Raw genomic sequence first — 21,311 nt, 5'->3', positions numbered from 1 at the left:
TTGGGGTCTTTTAGAGAAATCGGGGAACTTATTCAGCGACTTAGGGTTTTTAGGAGATGTCGGGGCTCATTGTAAGAGATGCTGGGGATTCTAAAGAAGACTTTGGTAATTTCCGGAGAAGCTTGAGGTATTTTGGAGAAATCGGGGAACTTATTCAGCGACATAGGGTTTTGTAGGAGATGTCGGGGATCATTCCATGAGATGTTGGAGATTCCAAAGGAGACTTTGGTAATTCCAGGAGATGCTTGGGGTCTTTTAGAGAAATCGGGGATCTTATTCAGCGACTCAGGGTTTTTAAGAGATGTCGGCGATCATTGTGAGAGATGTTGGGGATTCCAAAGGAGATTTTGGTAATTTCCGTAGAAGCTTGGGGTATTTTGGAGAAATTGGGGAACTTATTCAGTGACTTAGGGTTTTGAGTAGATGTCGGGGCTTATTGTAAGAGATGCTGGGGATTCCAAAGGAGACTTTGGTAATTTCAGGAGATACTTGGGGTATTTTGGAGAAATCCGGGAATTTATTCAGCGACTTGGGATTTTTAGGAGATGTCGGGGTTCATTGTAAGAGATGTTGAGGATTTCAAAAAAAATTTTTTGGTAATTTCTGGATATGCTTGGGGTATTTTGGAGAAATCGGGGAACTTATGCAGCGACTTAGGGTTTTTAAGGAGATGTCGGAGCTCTTTGAAAGGGATGCTGGAGATTCCAAAGGAGACATTGATAATTTTAGGAGATACTTGGAGTATTTTGGAGAAATCGGGGAACTTATTCAGCGACTTAGGGTTTTTAAGAGATGTCGGGGATCATTTTATGAGATGTTGGGGATTCCAAAGGAGACTTTGGTAATTTCAGGAAATGCTTGGGTTATTTTGAAGAAATTGGGGTACTTATTCAGCGACATAGGGTTTTTAGGAGATGTCGGCGATCATTGTAAGAGATGTTGGGGATTCCACAGAAGACTTTGATAATTTCAGGAGATACTTGGGTTATTTTGGAGAAATCGGGGAACTTATTCATCGACTTAGGGTTTTTTAGGAGTTGTCGGCGATCATTGTAAGAGATGTTGGGGATTCCAAAGGATACTTTGGTAATTTCCGGAGAAGCTTGAGGTATTTTGGAGAAATCGGGGAACTTATTCAGCGACTTAGGGTTTTTTAGGAGATGTCGGGGCTAATTGTAAGAGATGCTGGGGATTCCAAAGGAGACTTTGGTAATTTCAGAGGATACTTGGGGTATTTTAGAGAAATCGGTGAATTATTCACAACTTAGGGTTTTTCTTTAGGAGATGTCAGGGCTCATTGTAAGAGATGCTGGGGATTCCAAAGAAAACTTTGGTAATTTCCGGAGAAGCTTGGGGTATTTTGGAGAAATTGGGAAACTTATTCAGTGACTTAGGGTTTTTAGGAGGTGTCGGGGATAATCGTAAGAGATGCTGGGGATTCCAGAGGAGACTTTGGTAATTTCAGAAGATGCTGGGTGTAGTTTAGAGAAAGCAGGGAACTTATTCTGCGACTTAGGGTTTTTAGGAGACGTCGGGGCTAATTGTAAGAGATGCTGGGGATTCCAAAGGAGACTTTGGTAATTTAAGGGGATACTTGGGGTATTTTAGAGAAATCGGGGAATTATTCAGCGACTTAGGATTTTTTTTAGGAGATGTCGAGGCTCATTGTAAGAGATGCTGGGGATTCCAAAGGAGGCTTTGGTAATTTCATGGGATACTTGGGGTATTTTAGAGATATCGGGGAATTATTCAGCGACTTAGGGCTTTTTAAGGAGATGTCGGGGCTCATTGTAAGAGATGCTGGGGATTCCAAAGGAGACTTTGGTAATTTCAGAGGATACTTGGGGTATTTTAGAGAGAGCAGGGAACTGATTCTGCGACTTGTGGTTTTTAGGAGATGTCGGGGCTAATTGTAAGAGATGCTGGGGATTCCAAAGGAGACTTTGGTAATTTAAGGGGATACTTGGGGTATTTTAGAGAAATCGGGGATTTATTCAGCGACTTAGGGCTTTTTTAGGAGATGTCGGGGCTCATTGTTAGAGATGCTGGGGATTCCAAAGGAGACTTTGGTAATTTCAGGGGATACTTGGGGTATTTTAGAGAAATCGGAGAATTATTCAGCGACTTAGGGTTTTTAGGAGATGTCGGCGATCGTTGTAAGAGGTGTTAGGGATTCCAAAGGAGACTTTGATAATTTCCGGAGAAGCTTGGGGTATTTTTAGAAATCGGGGAACTTATTCAGCGACTTAGGGTTTTTTAGGAGATGTCGGGGCTCATTGTAAGAGATGCTGGGGATTCCAAAGGAGACTTTGGTAATTTCAGGAGATACTTGGGGCAATTTAGAGAAATCGGGGAACTTAATCAGCGACTTAGGGTTTTTAGGAGATGTCGGGGCTAATTGTAAGAGATGCTGGGGATTCCAAAGGAGACTTTGGTAATTTCAGGAGAAGCTTGGGGAATTTTGGGGAAATCGGGGAACTTATTCAGCGACTTAGGGTTTTTTAGGAGATGTCGGCGCCCATTATAAGAGATGTTGGGGACTACAAAGGAGACTTTGGTAATTTCAGGAAATGCTTGGGTTATTTTGGAGAAATCGGGGATCTTATTTAGCGACTTAGGGTTTTTAGGAGATGTCGGCGATCGTTGTAAGAGATGTTGGGGATTCAAAAGGAGACTTTGATAATTTCAGGCGATACTTGGGGTATTTTGGAGAAATCGGGGAACTTATTCAGCGACTTAGGGTTTATTAGGATATGTCGGTGCTCATTCTATGAGATGTTAGGGATTCCAAAGGAGACTTTGGTAATTTCAGAAAATGCTTGGGTTATTTTGGAGAAATCGGGGAACTTATTCAGGTACTTAGGGTTTTTAGGAGATGTCGGGGCTCATTGTAAGGGATGCTGGGGATTCCAAAGGAGACATAGATAATTTTAGGAGATACTTGGGGTATTTTGGAGACATTGGGGAACTTATTCAGCGACTTAGGGTTTTTAGGAGATGTCGGGGATCATTTTATGAGATGTTGGGGATTCCAAAGGAGACTTTGGTAATTTCAGGAAATGCTTGGGATATTTTGGAGAAATCGGGGAACTTATTTAGCGACTTAGGGTTTTTAGGAGATGTCGGCGATCGTTGTAAGAGATGTTGGGGATTCAAAAGGAGACTTTGATAATATCAGGAGATACTTGGGGTATTTTGGAGAAATCGGGGAACTTATTCAGCGACTTAGGGTTTTTAGGAGATGCCGGGGCTCATTGTAAGAGATGCTGGCGATTCCAAAGGAGACTTTGGCAATTTCAGGAAATACTAGGGGTATTTTAGAGAAAGCGGGGAACTTATTCTGCGACTTATGGTTTTAAGGAGGTGTCTGCGATAATTGTAAGAGATGTTGGGGATTCCAAAGGATACTTTAGTAATTTCAGGAGATACTTGGGGTATTTAAGAGAAAACGGGGAAATTATTCAGCAACTTAGGGTTTTTAAAGGAGATGTCGGGGCTCCTTCTATGAGATGTTGGGGATTCCAAAGCAGACTTTGGTTATTTCAGGAGATGCTGGGAGTAGTTTAGAGAAAGCAGGGAACTTATTCTGTGACTTCGGGTTTTTAAGGAGGTGTCGGCGATTATTGTGAGAGATGCTGGGGATTCCAAAGGAGACTTTAATAATTCCAGGGGATACTCGGTCAACTTATTCAGCGACTTATTGTTATTAAGGAGATGTCGGGGCTTATTCTTAGAGATGTTGGGGATTCCAAAGGAGACTTTGGTAATTTCAGGAAATGCTAGGGGTATTTTGGAGAGTCGGGGAACTTATTCAGCTACTTAGGGTTTTTAGGAGATATCGGGGCTCATTATAAGAGATGCTGGGGATTCCTAAGGAGACTTTAATAATTTCAGGAGATACTCGGGGAACTTATTCTGCGACTTAGGGTTTTTAGGAGATGTCGACGATCATTGTAAAAGATGTTGGGGATTCCAAAGGAGACTTTGGTAATTTCAGGAAATGCTTGGGGAATTTTAGAGGAATCGGGGAACTTATTCAGCGACTTAGGGTTTTTTAGGAGATGTCGGGGCTCATTGCAAGAGAAACTGGGGATTCCAAAGGAGACTTTAGTAATTTCAGGTGTAACTTGGGGTATTTTGGAAAAATCGGGGAACTTATTCAGCGACTTAGGATTTTTTAGGAGATGTCGGGGATCATTCTAAGAGAAACTTGGGATTCCAAAGGAGACTTTTGTAATTTCAGGAAATGCTTGGGGTATTTTGGAGAAATCGGGGAACTTATTCAGCTACTTGAAGTTTTTTAGGAGATGTCGGCGATCATTGTAAGAGATGTTGGGGATTCCAAAGGTGGCTTTGGTAATTTCAGGAGATACTTGGGGTTTTTAGAGAAATCGAAGAACTTATTCAGCGATTTAGGGTTTTTAGGAGATGTCGGGGCTCATTGTAAGAGATGTTCGGAATTTCGAAAAAAAAAACTTTGGTAATTTCAGTAGATGCTGGGTGTAGTTTAAAGAAAGCAGGGAACTTATTCAGCGACTTAGGGTTTTTTAGGAGATGTCGGCGATCATTGTAAGAGATGTTGGAGATTCCAAAGGCGACTTTGGTAATTTCAGGAGATGCTGGGGGAAGTTTTGAGAAATCGGGGAACATATTCAGCGACTTTGGGTTTTTTGGAGATGTCGGGGCTCATTGTCGCTGATTAAGTCCCCCGATTTCTCCAAAATACCCCAAGCATATCCTGAAATTACCAAAGTTTTTTTTTTTTGAAATCCCCAATATCTCTTACAATGAGCCCCGACATCTCCAAAAAACCCTAAGTAGCTGAATAAGTTCCCCGATTTCTCCAAAATACCCCAGGCTTCTCCGGAAATTACCAAAGTCTTCTTTTTAATCCCCAGCATCTCTAACAATGAGCCCCGACAACTCCTAAAAAAACCCTAAGTCGCTGAAAAAGTTCCCCGATTTCTACAAAACACCTCAAGCATATCCTGAAATTGCCAAAAAATTTTTTTTAGAAATCCCCAACATCTCTCACAATGAGCCCCGGCATCTCCTAAAAACCCTAAGTCGCTGAAAAAGTTCCCCGATTCCTTCAAAATACCCCAAGTATCCCCTGAAATTACCAAAGCCTCCTTTGGAATCCCCAGCATCTCTTACTATGAACCCCGACATCTCCTAAAATCCCTAAGTCGCTGAATAAGATCCCCGATTCCTCAAAGAGACCCCAAGCATCTCCTGAAATTACCAAAGTCTCCTTTGTAGTCCCCAACATCTCTTACAATGGGCGCCGACATCTCCTAAAAACCCTATGTCGCTGAATAAGTTCCCCGATTTCCCCAAAATTCCCCAAGCTTCTACTGAAATTACTAAAGTCTCCTTTGGAATCCCCAACATCTCTTACAATGATCGCCGAAATCTCCTAAAAACCCTTTGTCGCTAAATAAGTTCCCCGATTTCTGCAAAATAACCCAAGCATTTCCTGAAATTACCAAAGTCTCCTTTGGAATCCGCAACATCTCTTACAATGAGCCCCGATATCTCCTAAAAAAAACTTCAAGTCGCTAAATAAATTCACCGATTTCTCCAAAATACCCCAAGCATATCCTGAAATCACCAATTTTTTTTTGAAATCAACATCTCTTACAATGAGCCCCGACATCTCCTAAAAATCCTTAGTGGCTGAATAAGTTCCCCAATTTCTCCAAAATACCCCAAGCTTCTCCGGAAATTACAAAAGGCTCCTTTGGAATCCCCAACATCTCTTACAATGATTGCCGACATCTCTTAAAAACCCTAAGTCGCTGAATAAGATCCCCGATTTCTCTAAAATACCCCAAGCTACTCCGGAAATTACCAAAGTCTCCTTTGGAATCCCCAGCATCTCCTACAGTGAGCCCCGACATCTCCTGAAAAAAACCCTAAGTCGCTGAATAAGTTCCCCGAGTTCCGAAATGCCCCAAGCATATCCTGAAATAACCAATTTTTTTTTTGAAATCCCCAACATCTCTTACAATGAGTCCCGACATCTCCTAAAAAACCCTAAGTCGCTGAATAAGTTCCCCGATTTCTCCAAAATACCCCAAGCATATCCTGAAATAACCAAATTTGTTTTTGAAATCCCCAACATCTCTTACAATGATCGCCGAAATCTCCTAAAAAACCCTAAGTCGCTCAATAATTTCCCCGATTTCTCTTAAATACCCCAAGTATCTCCTGAAATTTTTAAAGTCTCCTTTGGAATCCCCAGCATCTCTTACAATGAGCTTCCACATCTCCTAAAAACCTTCAGTAGCTGAATATGTTCGCCGATTTCTTCAAAATACCCCATGCATCTCTTGAAATTACCAAAGTCTCCTTTGTTATCCCCAACATCTCTTACAATGATCGCCGACACCTCCTGAAAACCCCTAAGTCGCAGAATAAGTTCCCTGCTTTCTCTAAGTTACCCCCAGCATCTTCTGAAATTACCAAAGTCGCTGAATGAGTTCCCCGATTTCTCCAAAATACCTCAAGCTTCTCCGGAAATTACCAAAGTATCCTTTGGAATCCCCAACATCTCTTACAATGATCGCCGACATCTTCTAAAAACCCTAAGTCGCTGAATAAGTTCCCCGATTTCTCCAAAATACTCCAAGTATCTCCTAAAATTATCAATGTCTCCTTTGGAATCTCCAGCATCTCTTACAATAAGCCCCGACATCTACTCAAAACCCTAAGTCACTGAATAAGTTCCCCAATTTCTCCAAAATACCACAAGCTTCTACGGAAATTACCAAAATCTCCTTTGGAATCCCCAACATCTCTCACAATGATCGCCGACATCTCTTAAAAACCCTAAGTCGCTGAATAAGATCCCCGATTTCTCTAAAAGACTCCAAGCATCTCCGGAAATTACCAAAGTCACCTTTGTAGTCCCCAACATCTCTTACAATGAACCCCGATATCTTCTAAAAACCCTAAGTCGCTGAATAAGATCCCCGATTTCTCTAAAAGACCCCAAGCATCTCCTGGAATTACCAAAGTCTTCTTTGGAATCTCCAACATCTCATGGAATGATCCCCGACATCTCCTACAAAACCCTATGTCGCTGAATAAGTTCCCCGATTTCCCCAAAATACCTCAAGCTTCTCCGGAAATTACCAAAGTCTTCTTTGGAATCCCCAGCATTTCTTACAATGAGCCCCGACATCTCCAAAAAAAACCTAAGTCGCTGAATAATTCCCCGATTTCTCTAAAATACCCCAAGTATCCCCTGAAATTACCAAAGTCTCCTTTGGAATCCCCAGCATCTCTTACAATGAGCCCTGACATCTCCTAAAAACCCTAAGTCACTGAATAAGTTCCCCAATTTCTCCAAAATATCCCAAGCTTCTCCGGATATTAGCAAAGTCTGCTTTGGAATCCCCAACAACTCACAGAAGGAGCCCCGACATTTCCTAAAAAACCCTAAGTCGCTGAATAAGTTCCCCGATTTCTCCAAAATAACCCAAGCTTCTCCGGAAATTACCAAAGTCTCCTTTGGAATCCCCAGCATCTCTTACAATGAGCCCTGACATCTCCTAAAAACCCTAAGTCGCTGAATAAGTTCCCCGATTTCTCTAAAAGACCCCAAGCATCTCCTGAAATTACCAATGTCTCCTTTGTAGTCCCCAACATCTCTTACAATGAGCCCCGAAATGTCCTAAAAACCCTAAGTAGCTAAATAAGTTCCCCGATTTCTCCAAAATACCCCAAGCTTCTCCTGAAATTACCAAAGTCTCCTTTGTAGTCCCCAACATCTCTTATAATGGGCGCCGACATCTCCTAAAAAAACCCTAAGTCGCTGAATAAGTTCCCCGATTTCCCCAAAATTCCCCAAGCTTCCCTGAAAATACTAAATTCTCCTTTGGAATCCCCAACATCTCTTACAATGATCGCCGACACCTCCTTAAAACCCCAAGTCGCAGAAAAAGTTCCCTGCTTTCTCTCAACTACCCCCAGCATCTTCTGAAATTACCAAAGTCTGCTTTGGAATCCCCAACATCTCTTACAATGAGCCCCGACTTCTCCTAAAAAACCCTATGTCGCTGAATAAGTTCCCCGATTTCTCTAAAATACCCCAAGCTACTCCGGAAATTACCAAACTCTCCTTTGGAATCCCCAACATCTCTTACAATAATCGCCGACATCTCCTAAAAACCCTAAGTCGCTGAATAAGTTCCCCGATTTCTCCAAAATACCCCAAGCTTTTCCGGAAATTATCAAAGTCTCTTTTTGAATCCCCAACATCTCTTGCAATGATCGCCGACATCTCCTAAAAAACCCTAAGTCGCTAAATAAGTTCCCCGATTTCTCCAAAATAACCCAAGCATCTCCTTAAATTACCAAAGTCTCCTTTGGAATCCCCAACATCTCATAGAATGAGCACCGACATCTCCTAAAACACCCTTAGTCGCTGAATAAGTTCCCCGATTTCTCCAAAATACCCCAAGTATCTCCTGAAATTATCAAAGTCTCCTTTGGAATCCCCAACATCTCTTACAACGATCGCCGACATCTCCTAAAAAACCCTAAGTCGCTGAATAAATTCCCCGATTTCTCCAAAATACCCCAAGCTTTTCCGGAAATTACCAAAGTCTCTTTTTGAATCCCCAGCATCTCTTACAATGATCGCCGACATCTCTTAAAAACCCTAAGTCGCAGAATAAGTTCCCCGATTTCTCCAAAATAACCCAAGCATTTCCTGAAATTACCAATCTTTTTTTAAATCCCCAGCATCTCTTACAACGATCGCCGACATCTCCTAAAAACCCTAAATCACTGAATAAGTTCCCCAATTTCTCCAAAATACCCCAAGCTTCTCCAGATATTAGCAAAGTCTCCTTTGGAATTCCCAACATCTCTTACAATTATCGCTGACATCTCCTAAAAACCCTAAGTCGCTGAATAAGATCCCCGATTTCTCTAAAAGACCCCAAGCATCTCCTGAAATTACCAAAGTCTCCTTTGTAGTCCCCAACATCTCTTATTATGGGCGCCGACATCTCCTAAAAACCCTAAGTCGCAGAATAAGTTCCCCGATTTCTCCAAAATAACCCAAGCATTTCCTGAAACTACCAAAGTCTCCTTTGGAATCTCCAACATCTCATGGAATGATCCCCGACATCTCCTAAAAAACCCTAAGTCGCTGAATAAGTTCCCCGATTTCTCCAAAATACCTCAAGATTCTCCTGAAATTACCAAAGTCTCCTTTGGAATCCCCAGCATCTCTTACAACGAGCTCCGACATCTCCTAAAAACCCTAAGTCGCAGAATAAGTTTCCCGATTTCTCCAAAATAACCCAAGCATTTCCTGAAACTACCAAAGTCTCCTTTGGAATCTCCAACATCTCATGGAATGATCCCCGACATCTCCTAAAAAACCCTAAGTCGCTGAATAAGTTCCCCGATTTCTCCAAAATACCTCAAGATTCTCCTGAAATTACCAAAGTCTCCTTTGGAATCCCCAGCATCTCTTACAACGAGCCCCGACATCTCCTAAAAAACCTAAGTTGCTGAATAAGTTCCCCGATTTCTCTAAAATGCCCCAAGTATCCCCTGAAATTACCAAAGTCTCCTTTGGAATCCCCAACATCTCTTACAATTAGCCCCGACATCTCCTAAAAACCCTAAGTCACTGAATAAGTTCCCTAATTTCTCCAAAATACCCCAAGCTTCTCCGGATATTAGCAAAGTCTCCTTTGGAATTCCCAACATCTCTTACAATTATCGCTGACATCTCCTAAAAACCCTAAGTCGCTGAATAAGATCCCCGATTTCTCTAAATGACCCCAAGCATCTCCTGAAATTACCAAAGTCTCCTTTGTAGTCCCCAACATCTCTTATTATGGGCGCCGACATCTCCTAAAAACCCTAAGTCGCAGAATAAGTTCCCCGATTTCTCCAAAATAACCCAAGCATTTCCTGAAATTACCAAAGTCTCCTTTGGAATCTCCAACATCTCATGGAATGATCCCCGACATCTCCTAAAAAACCCTAAGTCGCTGAATAAGTTCCCCGATTTCTCCAAAATACCTCAAGATTCTCTTGAAATTACCAAAGTCTCCTTTGGAATCCCCAGCATCTCTTACAACGAGCCCCGACATCTCCTAAAAACCCTAAGTCGCTGAATAAGTTCCCCGATTTCTCTAAAATGCCCCAAGTATCTCCTGAAATTACCAAAGTCTCCTTTGGAATCCCCAACACCTCTTACAACGATCGCCGACATCTCCTAAAAAACCCTAAGTCGCTGAATAATTCCCCGATTTCTCTAAAATACCCCAAGTATCCCCTGAAATTACCAAAGTCTCCTTTGGAATCCCCAACATCTCTTACAATTAGCCCCGACATCTCCTAAAAACCCTAAGTCACTGAATAAGTTCCCTAATTTCTCCAAAATACCCCAAGCTTCTCCGGATATTAGCACAGTCTCCTTTGGAATCCCCAGCATCTCTTACAACGAGCCCCGACATCTCCTAAAAAACCTAAGTTGCTGAATAAGTTCCCCGATTTCTCTAAAATGCCCCAAGTATCTCCTGAAATTACCAAAGTCTCCTTTGGAATCCCCAGCATCTCTTACAATGAGCCCCGACATCTCCTAAAAACCCTAAGTCGCTGAATAAGTTCCCCGATTTCTCCAAAATACCCCAAGCTTCTCCGGAAATTATCAAAGTCTCCTTTGGAATCCCCAACATCTCTTACAACGATCGCCGACATCTCCTAAAAAACCCTATGTCGCTGAATAATTCCCCGATTTCTCTAAAATACCCCAAGTATCCCCTGAAATTACCAAAGTCTCCTTTTTAATCCCCAGCATCTCTTACAAATAGCCCCGACATCTCCTAAAAACCCTAAGTCGCAGAATAAGTTCCCTGCTTTCTCTAAAATACCCCAAGTATCTCCTGAAATTGCCAAAGTCTCTTTTGGAATCCTCAGCATCTCTTACAATTAGCCCCGACATCTCCTAAAAACCCTAAGTCGCAGAATAAGTTCCCTGCTTTCTCTAAAATACCCCAAGTATCCCCTGAAATTACCAAAGTCTCCTTTGGAATCCCCAGCATCTCTTACAATGAGCCCCGACATCTCCTAAAATAGCCCTTAGTGGCTGAATAATTCCCCGATTTCTCTAAAATACCCCAAGTATCCCCTGAAATTACCAAAGTCTGCTTTGGAATCCCCAGCATCTCTTACAACGAGCCCCGACATCTCCTAAAAAACCTAAGTTGCTGAATAAGTTCCCCGATTTCTCTAAAATGCCCCAAGTATCTCCTGAAATTACCAAAGTCTCCTTTGGAATCCCCAGCATCTCTTACAATGAGCCCCGACATCTCCTAAAAACCCTAAGTCGCTGAATAAGTTCCCCGATTTCTCCAAAATACCCCAAGCTTCTCCGGAAATTATCAAAGTCTCCTTTGGAATCCCCAACATCTCTTACAACGATCGCCGACATCTCCTAAAAAACCCTATGTCGCTGAATAAGTTCCCCGATTTCTCCAAAATAACCCAAGCATCTCCTGAAATTACCAAAGTCTTCTTTGGAATCCCCAACATCTCATAGAATGAGCACCGACATCTCCTAAAACACCCTTAGTCGCTGAATAAGTTCCCCGATTTCTCCAAAATACCCCAAGTATCTTCTGAAATTATCAAAGTCTCCTTTGGAATCCCCAACACCTCTCACAACGATCGCCGACATCTCCTAAAAACCCTAAGTCGCTGAATAATTCCCCGATTTCTCTAAAATACCCCAAGTATCCCCTGAAATTACCAAAGTCTCCTTTGGAATCCCCAGCATCTCTTACAAATAGCCCCGACATCTCCTAAAAACCCTAAGTCGCAGAATAAGTTCCCTGCTTTCTCTAAAATACCCCAAGTATCTCCTGAAATTGCCAAAGTCTCTTTTGGAATCCTCAGCATCTCTTACAATTAGCCCCGACATCTCCTAAAAACCCTAAGTCGCAGAATAAGTTCCCTGCTTTCTCTAAAATACCCCAAGTATCCCCTGAAATTACCAAAGTCTCCTTTGGAATCCCCAACATCTCTTACAAATAGCCCCGACATCTCCTTAAAACCCTAAGTCGCTGAATAAGTTCCCCGATTTCTCCAAAATACCCCAAGCTTCTCCGGATATTAGCACAGTCTCCTTTGGAATCCCCAACATCTCTTACAATGATCGCCGACACCACCTTAAAACCCCAAGTCGCAGACTACGTTCCCTGCTTTCTCTAAACTACACCCAGCATCTTCTGAAATTACCAAAGTCTGCTTTGGAATCCCCAACATCTCACAGAAGGAGACCCGACATCTCCTAAAAAACCCTAAGTCGCAGAATAGGTTCCCCGATTTCTCTAAAATAACCCAAGCATTTCCTGAAATTACCAATTTTTTTTTGAAATCCCCAACATCTCTTACAATGAGCCCCGACATCTCCTAAAAACCCTAAGTAGCTGAATAAGTTCCCCGATTTCTCCAAAATACCTCAAGCTTCTCCGGAAATTACCAAAGTCTTCTTTGGAATCCCCAGCATCTCTTACAACGATCGCCGACATCTCCTAAAAAGCCCTAAGTCGCTGAATAAGATCCCCGATTCCTCTAAAAGACTCCAAGCATCTCCTGAAATTGCCAAAGTCTCCTTTGTAGTCCCCAATATCTATGATAATGGGCGCCGACATCTCCTAAAAAACCCTAAGTCGCTGAATAAGTTCCCCGATTTCCCCAAAATTCCCCAAGCTTCTCCTGAAATTACTAAAGTCTACTTTGGAATCCCCAACATCTCTTACAATGATCGCCGACACCTCCTTAAAACCCCAAGTCGCAGAATACGTTCCCTGCTTTCTCTAAACTACACCCAGCATCTCCTGAAATTACCAAAGTCTGCTTTGGAATCCTCAACATCTCACAGAAGGAGCCCCGACATCTCCTAAAAACCCTAAGTCACTGAATAAGTTCCCCAATTTCTCCAAAATACCCCAAGCTTCTCCGGATATTAGCACAGTCTCCTTTGGAATCCCCAACATCTCTTACAATGAGCCCCGACATCTCCTAAAAACCCTAAGTCGCAGAATAAGTTCCCTGCTTTCTCTAAAATACCCCAAGTATCCCCTGAAATTACCAAAGTCTCCTTTGGAATCCCCAGCATCTCTTACAATTAGCCCCGACATCTCCTAAAAAACCCTAAGTCGCAGAATAGGTTCCCCGATTTCTCTAAAATAACCCAAGCATTTCCTGAAATTACCAATTTTTTTTTGAAATCCCCAACATCTCTTACAATGAGCCCCGACATCTCCTAAAAACCCTAAGTAGCTGAATAAGTTCCCCGATTTCTCCAAAATACCTCAAGGTTCTCCGGAAATTACCAAAGTCTTCTTTGGAATCCCCAGCATCTCTTACAACGATCGCCGACATCTCCTAAAAAGCCCTAAGTCGCTGAATAAGATCCCCGATTCCTCTAAAAGACTCCAAGCATCTCCTGAAATTGCCAAAGTCTCCTTTGTAGTCCCCAATATCTATGATAATGGGCGCCGACATCTCCTAAAAAACCCTAAGTCGCTGAATAAGTTCCCCGATTTCCCCAAAATTCCCCAAGCTTCTCCTGAAATTACTAAAGTCTCCTTTGGAATCCCCAACATCTCTTACAATGATCGCCGACACCTCCTTAAAACCCCAAGTCGCAGACTACGTTCCCTGCTTTCTCTAAACTACACCCAGCATCTTCTGAAATTACCAAAGTCTGCTTTGGAATCCCCAACATCTCACAGAAGGAGACCCGACATCTCCTAAAAAACCCTAAGTCGCAGAATAGGTTCCCCGATTTCTCTAAAATAACCCAAGCATTTCCTGAAATTACCAATTTTTTTTTGAAATCCCCAACATCTCTTACAATGAGCCCCGACATCTCCTAAAAACCCTAAGTCGCAGAATAAGTTCCCTGCTTTCTCTAAAATACCCCAAGTATCCCCTGAAATTACCAAAGTCTCCTTTGGAATCCCCAGCATCTCTTACAATTAGCCCCGACATCTCCTAAAAAACCCTAAGTCGCAGAATAAGTTCCCCGATTTCTCCAAAATAACCCAAGCATTTCCTGAAATTACCAAAGTCTCCTTTGGAATCCCCAACATCTCATAGAATGAGCACCGTCATTTCCTAAAAAACCCTAAGTAGCTGAATAAGTTCCCCGTTTTCTCTAAAAGACCCCAAGTATCTCCTTAATGACCAAAGTCTCCTTTGGAGTCCCCAACATCTCTTACAATGGGCGCCGACACCTCCTAAAAAACCCGTACAGTCACCGAATAAGTTCTGCATTTCCTCCAAACTATCCTCAGTATCTTCTGAAACTACCAGTATGTTTTAGAAATCCGCAACAACCTGTGGAATGTACCATGACGTATTCCAAAATGTCTAAAACTTTTTCAAAGATCTAAGTATCTCTTAAATTTTACCCCGACATCTTTAAAAATCCCTAAAATTCTGTAAATGTGCCCCTCATTTCCTAAAAACTTCAAAGTTACCATTAGAATACCCAACATCCCTTGGAATAAATCCCGTTATCTCTGAACCATGATTTATGTATCGCCAACAATTCCTAAAATTATTCCCCAGCATTATCTTAAAATCCCAAATATCCATCAAAATACGTTATTTGACATTGAAAATTAACAAAACATTTAAGCAAAGCATCATACATTTAAACTTGTTAAAAATTGTTGAAAAGTACGTTAGCGCACGCCACCCCACCTTATCAGCACCGCAGTTTGACTGCGAGTGCAAGGAATAAACAATCAGCGAAGGATTTAAACACCCCGCCGTAGCTCGTTTCTCATCTGCTCTCCTCGCTCAGCAGCCAACATTAATATCGCTGCGGCTACAATTAATCTTGTACGCACGTCCTTTGACAAATAACCACCGCGTCGTCGTCTCCTTATGAGCGGAGGATCGATGCGATTTTCTAAACCACGCGCGTATTGATCGCATCTACAATAACAAAGACGTTGAGCAGCTCACATGCTACTTCAACTTTCCACACGGACAACCAACTCGCTCAGATTGATGTAATGTTGGTCACACATGACCATACACAGCACCAATCTGAGCGAGTTGGTCGGTCGTGTGCCAACCGTCCGAGTGGTGTGCGAGTTGGCCCTCGATTCTCTTGCCTGCTTTTGGGGAGAGTGCGAGCAAGCACCAAACGGGAAGTGCTGCCAAAGCACGGTTCAATGCAATCGGGGCGATGTTTTCCGCAATTCGATGAGTTTTTTACATAACTTTGAATTGATTATTGTGACCAAACTACAAATAATACAATGTTGGTCACAAAGAAGGTTTTCTAGATAATTAAATAAACAATCTTTTGTAGAAGAACATTTTTCCAAAAAACGTCATTTCCATTTAAATAACATCAAAAATAGCACAAAAAGTAACTATTTTTTTGGCTTCTGCCACAAACATTTTAAAATTTATGAATGAAAATTACTTTTTATCAAGTTTACGTCTAAGAAGCATAAAATCTCAAAGGTTCAAGCTTTTGATTCGTAAAAAAATTTTTGTATTCCGTTAAAAGATCGCTGAGTTATAAGTTTTTGAATTTGGGCCTTTTTAAAAACATCGAATTTTGAATAACTCACTTAGCAGTGACTTCCGACCCCATGTTCCTTGGACACTTTTTCATGGCTCGAGGTCCTCTATCTACCCTTAAAATATGTACAACCAGGAAGCAAACACCCTGTATGTACGGTCGACTGACAAATTTCATCGCATATGATGTTATTGTTTGAACTTATTACGATGTATCAGGTAAAGTCATATAAGAATACAAATAAACTTTTATAAGGTATGAGTACATCGTAGTAGATGATATTCTGATGTTTTATTGTGATGAACTTTACTTACTCGCAAAAGTGTGCGAGCGAACTCGCAAAGTGTCAAATGAATTCGCATAATTGCGTACTGCGATGATTATACGACTTCGCTTGGTACTTTTCTTGTTGTGTCAGTTTACCTCGCATTGGTGTATGGATGAAATCGCATGAAAGAACAAATAAACTCGTTGAAATGTGCATACAAACTTGCATAAGCTGGAAGCGTTTATGTTGGCATTACGTGATTCGATATGTGATAACAATTCAAGAGTTTCTGTTGCACTGTGGATGCAGTGCCAAAAAGCTACAAGAAAGTGAACAGCGATAATTATGGTTGCAAAGTCATCATTATTTGTTTTGTTGGCTTGATAATCAACAATGGGAGGTGCTAGCCAGAGAGGGGCAGTGAAAACTGTACGGGAAATCGTTTTAGCCTGCCAAACACGCACAGCGCAAGTGAACCAAGTGCATTCCAACAAACACTGAGGTGAGTTAGAATATCATAATAATTAATCAGCTTGTTTCATAAGTAGCGTTAGGTGTTGTGTGTGAAATGTGGCTCGACAATCCAGAGGTCATTAGTTCGATATCGAGCTAACAGAATTGTTTTTTTTTCTGAATATTATTAAATCGCATAAGATGCTAAATTACGTCGCAAGAGTGCACGCGGTGCATCGCATAAGATATCGCTTCAAGTCATATAGCGTTATTATTGTTCCGTCAATGCACTATAGCGCCTCCACTTTTGTACGCATAAGGCACTTTTGCTGCATCTTATGCGATGTAACTTTAACGCATAAAAGTACGTATAACATGAACATAAACTTCATTATACGTGAAAATTGGTTGTCTGGGGTTGTTAGTGCGCCACCCATGTAACCATCTTAACCACATGGTCATTCGAAGCAGTTCCTTATTAACGCTGGCGCAAACTCTGTCCTTTTGGTTGGTGATGAACAACCTACTCCCAAAACACTGCGCCATAAACAATGTACGGTACCGGCGACCGCCTCGGTACAACCTGGAGCAAGAGATGCAACCGGATGTCACTACAGCTCTTCATAATTTGGGCAGAGTCTCGGAGCAGCGTTGTCGAAACAAAATGAACTCAATGTGGTAACCTAGAAGACTAAGGATTTACAAGAGAAATCCTCTAAGGAGTTTCTACTGGAAACTTTTGAAGGAACAGCAGAAGGAATCCCTGATTGAAATTTTAGTGGAATTCCAGGAAGAATCCCCGAAGGTAAGTCTAGGGGGAGTCCCCGAAGGAATTCCAGGAGCAATCCTCGAAGGAATTTTAGGAGGAATCCCCGACAGAATTCCGGCAGGAGTCTCCGTAGGATTTCCTGGAGGAATCATCGAAAGATTTCCAGAATTAATCCTCGAAAGTATCCCAGGAGAAATTTCAGTAGCATTCCCTCAAGGAGGAAACTCTAAAGGAGAAATCCCTAAAAGATTTCCAGTAGAAATCTCAGAAGCATTTCCAGGCGGAATCGCTGAAGGCTTCTTAAAAGAAATCTTCTAAAGGATTCCAGGAAAAATACCCGAAGGAATTCCAGGAAAACTCCCGAACGAACTCAAGGAAGAATCCCCCAAGAATTACTCCAAAGGAAAGAAATCCTGGAGGAATTCGTGTAGGCAATCCATGAGAAAATCTCGGAGATATACCTGAGCATAGACCGAATTTTTTTTTTGAAACTCGTAAATGAATCCCTGAAGGAATTCCTGTAGAAGTTCCTGAAGAAACCACTTTAGAACTAACTCCTGGAGGCATTCCTAAATCCTTCTGGAAAAGTCTTCAAAAGTATGAGAATGGCCAACTTTCAGGCTATTTCGGGCCGCGATTAGGGACAAACGTCTTAAAATCCCGCTTCAACAGTGCATCAGAGCTTCAGACGCACAAATCTCAAGTGCATTTAATTATTCTGTTCTTGTTCACTTGTAATAAGCTTAAAATAAGAAGATCAGGTGCGCTCGTTTTGTTTATGAAGAGATTTGTGCGCTCGAAATCGTGAGTAGGTAACAAAGTCGGCCATTGTGGCGGCCATTTTGGGATTCTAACAAGTCTGTCCTTAAATACTAGAGATGTAAACCTTTCCCTGGCACATACTTGAAGTCAGAGAACTCTAGTGATGGAACCTGAATCGGGATGCCCGGTTAGGATTAGTTTTCCTAGACAAAATCAAGCTATGTAAGCAGCAGCAATGACTGTCAACTGAAAGGCTAACTGTCATTCAAAACACAATTCCAGGATGACTGATGGACCCAAATCAATGAATGAAACCTCGTCATCCTGTGATCGGAAGGTGTTATCCCTTTGGATAACAGGGCATATTTATGTTCTATGTTGTACTGTGTCAATTTGCCCAAGGAGGAGGGTGGAGGCGAGTATTTGTAGGGTGTCATGTTGTGTTTTTGCAACAAGAACTTCAGGAGCGATCCTTGGAAGAACTTCTGAAAGAATCCCATAAGAAACTTCTGGAAATTGTCTGGAAAAAAACTTCTAGAGGAATCTTAGATCGATATCCTGGACCATCCCTGGAATGAACTTCTGCAGTAATCCCTGAAGAAACTTCTGGGGAATCCCTGAATTCTCCTGCCCAAGCAGCACCTGCAACATCATCCAAAATGTGGTTTTCTATGCTTTGGTCTCAAAGAGTTGCAATAAAAGCGCACGCAACTTTCATCTTGTCAGTTGAGTTGCATTTAAACTCCGAATATCGTTAAGTTGCAGCTTTGTTTCATAGGAATTACAAATAACATCGTATTTAACATCGATTTATGGAGGCGGAGCTTACATATTTCTCACAAGTGGCAATACAGTCAGCTTGCATTAAATGTGTTATGTAACACACATGAAACATCTTACTCTGGTTTGTTTGTTCAGATTAGGTTCCAAATGTGTTGCGGAAAACTTGCGCGTCTTTTCATTTTGACAGCTTTCTAACTTGTGGCAAAGACGGTACAATGAAGTAACGCGTAACTTCACTCTTCAGTAGCTTTTATGGTGCATTGAGCAGCAAATCTTTCACAGAGCTTCTGGTGTAGTATGTAAGGTGAGTGGTTAATACTCCTGGTGTCCATGGTTCGAGTCTGAATATATTTATTTCATTTTTTTATCATTCTCCCTGGCTCATGTTGCATAACGATTTAAAATTTGCGCTTTTTGCGTTCCAAAGAAGAAGCAATTGTGTTGTATTGTCCTTAATTAGAACAGTGAATAAATTGCACTGATGTTGCTGGTACTGGCTTTGAAACAAGTCGTGTTGCTTGGGTGAGGTTATCCTCGAATCCTGGAACAATCCTGGAATCCTGTAAGAACATTTGAAGGAAATCCTGGAGAGATCACTGTAGGAACATTAGAAGGAATCGCTGGAGGAACTCCTAGACTAATCTCTACATGATTTGCGGTTGCGGTAGGAATTTCTGAATGGACTTCTGGAGGAATTCCTGATGGATCTCCTTGAGGCATTCCTCCTTGAACCCTTTATAAAGAATCTATGAAGTTCGTGGAGGAATACCTGAGGAAACTCTTGTTGGAATAGCTGAGGGATCTTCTGGAGCAATCCCTGATGAAACCTGGCGGAGGCATCCCTGAATCTTCCTGAAACTACTGGAAAGATCTCTGAAGGAACTTCTAAATCAATTTCTGGAGTAACTACTGTACTGCAGGAATCCTCAAAGGAACTCCTGGATTAATGCCTGAAGGAACTTCTGTAGGAACACCGGAAGGAACTCCTAGAAAGATTCTCTGAAAACTCTTCACGAGGCGTAAAAGACACTACGCCATCTTTAACCATGTTACACAAACTGAACATGAGAACATGAGACAACAGCCAACACACGAAACACCCAGTGGTTCAGTTGAGGTTTTTTCCGTTTGACGGAAAGTTTTCACCGACTCGAGCGGGAATCGAATTCACACTCCGAGACTTACGAAACGGGCAGACGACTGACGTCCCTAACCGCACGGCTACGAAGCCCACATGAGGCATACCGAGAGAATTCCAAGAAGAATCCCCGAAGGAAATTCAGGTGGGATCTTTGCACAAGCAGCAATTTGATGCCTTACTTTGCTTTCAAGAAGTTTTTAGAACCGCCGTAAAACCCGGATGATTTCATTTTGACTTTATGATGGTGTTTCGACTTAAAAATGTTACTAGGGTGAAAAAAAAATCAGGAGGGATCCCAGAAGGAACTGTAGGGGAGACATTTATGAACGAATTCCTGGTAGAGTGCTAGAGGGAAATTTTACTGAAATTACTAAAGAACTTAAAGAAATTCCAGGAGGGAATCCAGAAGGAACACCTGTAGGAACCCTTGATATAACTCCTGGAGCGATCCTTCAGAGATCCTATATAGACCACTGAAGGAAGGCCAGGAGAAATTCCTGTTTGGAATTCTAGAGGAATTGCTGAAGGAACTTCAGAAGGAATACTTGAAGGAACTCTCAGACAAATCTCTGAAGGATTTCCTATGGAAATTCCTGAAGGATCTTCCGAATGAATCACTAAGTGATCTCCTTGAGGCATCCCCGAATCCTCCTGGAAGAATATCTGAAGGGACTCCTGGAGTAATCTCTGAAGGAACTGCTGTCGCAATGTTTGAGAAATCTTCTGAAAACAATAAATCAATTATGAAGCTCCTAGACTCCTAGAGAAGTCCCTGAATGCTCCTGGATGAATCTCTGAGAAAACTCTGGAAGAGATCTGTAAAGCAACTTTGGGAGAAATCACTGATTCTTGAGGAATGTTTGAAGAAATCTCTGGTAAATTTTCACTTCGCCAGATGCACTTGTTGAACCAACCTTCAATTCACACCCCACAAAAGCTCTGTGGCACTTCAAAGCTGGGTTTCACTGCTGCTTCACTAAATGCAGCAAAAGCTGTTCAATTGGTCAAACCAATCACTATTTCCCGTCGGAAAAATGTTTGTTTACTGGTGCCTTCGCCTAGGGAGGAGCCGAGCAAATGTGTGCGTGGATTTTCTACATACGATACATTGTATTTCACAACCACAGAGAAAGATTTGTTCGTTGCACTGTGATGGCGTACATATTATGATCTGGTGGGCAAAAATATTTATTGAAATATTGTGGTCGTTATTCTAAAGCTACATCCATCTTAATTTAAAACCTTCTGCTCAATCATACTTTGAACACATGATTTGATTCGGTTTGCGAAGAATTTGACCGATGGTCAAATTTCACCTACGGTCAGGTCATACTTTTTGATCATCCTATATACCATAGTGTCGTGTAGAAGGTTGTGCCCAAAACAGACGTGGACTAGACGGAAACAGAATTCGAGGGACAATTATTCCATCTTATTATTTTAAGGAATTTTTAGTTCTTTTTCAAGTTTTTTTTACACGACATGGAAGCTAATTTATAAATTAGTAATTGATACCGATTTGGCCATCAGGCGTTAGGCGAAGTAC

At 41.8% G+C, this 21,311-nt stretch overlaps 1 protein-coding gene across 9 annotated transcripts in view; it reads left to right on the top strand.

Annotated features, from left to right (window-relative positions):
• LOC109426167 (interference hedgehog-like) overlaps window positions 1–21,311 on the top strand; it is a 282,604-nt gene that overhangs the window by 94,543 nt on the left and 166,750 nt on the right. The window lies entirely within an intron of this gene.

Source organism: Aedes albopictus, chromosome 3 (genome assembly GCF_035046485.1).
Source record: "Aedes albopictus strain Foshan chromosome 3, AalbF5, whole genome shotgun sequence".
Taxonomy (NCBI): Eukaryota; Metazoa; Arthropoda; class Insecta; order Diptera; family Culicidae; genus Aedes; species Aedes albopictus.
Note: the sequence above shows the minus strand (reverse complement) of the source record. Positions and strands in the feature narration are given on the sequence as shown.